Genomic DNA, 1962 nt, shown 5'->3' with positions numbered 1-1962 from the left:
CTACCACGCTTCGAGAGTGCTTGTCTGGCTTCATTGAGATGATGACGGATTTAGAGGGAAACAAAATCCGGACGCAAGCCACGAACATTTCTTGTGGGTCATAACAACAGGGGAAAGGACCACACTTTAGTCTTGAGAGCTGTTGGGGTCCAGGCTTCTTGGGCTGATCACCAGGGAAGGGTAACACAGAAGCAGATTTTTGGCTGACTGGGGTTTTACCAGGTTAACTCCATATGAGGAGGGCAACCGAGATCAGGCTCCAGGGGCCATGAGACAGTAGGAACGGACAAAGCGGCGCTCACAGTTCAGCTTAGCATTCCTAGTCCTGGATACCTTTCTGAAGTCTTTTATCTTATCCAGAGAACTGCATCTAACCCTAGTTTTCCAAATTCAAAGAGCTTCACAGTCACATGTTTGTCTGTCCTCACCCACTGTGAGATGTATTTGTTCTCAGCTGCTCAGTTTCAGGGTGCATTGCTCTTCATCAATAGTTAGCGAATGCATGATGTGAGAAGGAAGCTGTTGCGTTTACAATTGTCGGTCTCTATCCCCCGGCTCAGAAGGTAAGGACCCAACCCACGGATTTCAGAGGGAAGAAAGGATGATCCAAGTATTTCAGAGTTCTCTGAGCTGATGCTATTTGGAACAGACAGACATTCTCAAACATGTGAAGAAAGGGCAGAGAGCAACGATGATTGCTTTGAATAAAATTACTGGGATAATTCAAACCAGACAATGAAGGAATGATAATGTTAAAATTCAGGAATACAAAAGCCATGACAAGATCAGTGTTTGATATCAAATCCACTTAAATAAGGTTACATTATGAGAGGTATATTTGCCACACAGAATGTAAGTGTTGTAAAGCCTGACAATGTAAAATAATAGCATAATTCACAACACTTAGGGGCTAGGGGGAAGCAGGGGTAAGTAGGAGAAAGAAATGTTGTACTTCATTTTTCTTATCAATAAGTAAAAAGAAATAGTTGAGAGAACTTTCTAAAAATATAATGAATTCAATCTCATTGTTCATAATCATTTTTCTTTAAAAAGATCTTTGGAAAGCCAACATTTTTCTCTGGAAAAATATGTCTAAAAAATCATAGATAACACCTACATCTTTACTTAAGGGGGTTTTTTTCCCTCAAAATTTCATTTACATTTTACTTTAAAATTCACATGACAATATTTGGTAAAATTATGTCTCTATACTTCTGGTAAACTGTCAAGATATCTGAAATGATACAGTAAAAACAAAATTTTAATAGACTGTGGGAAGATTATTATCATATTTTGTTTGATCATTTCTAATTTTCTGTGTTGTTTGAGATGTGTTTAAATTAATGAACATTAGTTTTGCTAAGTCAACATGTTTTTGAAAAACAAGGAAAAGAAATGAATTTAATGTATAACTTATCAAACAGGAAAAAGTGAATTATTGTTAAGGATGAAAGGTTCTAAAAACTGTCATTAGGACAGAATCACTTGCACAGGTTGTAGGTCTGGCCACCTGGTACCACATATACAAACAAAAGGACTTTGGTGCAACAAATAATTATACCAACACTTTGATGTTGGTAGAGGGAGCTGGAGAAGTTGCAGCTACTCAGGGGATGGTGCAGGTTAGGGTGCTGAAAGGGTGTGGGGGAGCCTTGGAGTTGCTGAGGATAAGAAGGAACTAGGTATTCCAGGCCGAGGTGGCTGGGTGAGGTAGGATAGACCGAGAGAACTTTCTGGGCTGAAGAAGCCGAAATTACAAACTGACATATCCCAGGCAGAGGAGAACCTAGTGTGATTGAAACAGTGAACTGGGAGGTGAATGACACCAGAGAGGTAGGCAGGGAGAAGTCACACTTGCTGTCTTGTAGTTGAGCCTCTGTTTTTATTTATTTATTCATTTTTCATTCATTGCATCACAGGGGGCTACAAGTCTCCGTGTGCAAGTTCAGTCCTGAGATTCCA

The sequence above is a fragment of the Condylura cristata genome, unplaced genomic scaffold (genome assembly GCF_000260355.1).
Source record: "Condylura cristata isolate star-nosed mole 26May11 unplaced genomic scaffold, ConCri1.0 scaffold00033, whole genome shotgun sequence".
NCBI classification, from domain to species: Eukaryota; Metazoa; Chordata; class Mammalia; order Eulipotyphla; family Talpidae; genus Condylura; species Condylura cristata.
The sequence above is the reverse complement of the archived record's forward strand: the minus strand, read 5'-3'. Positions refer to the sequence as shown.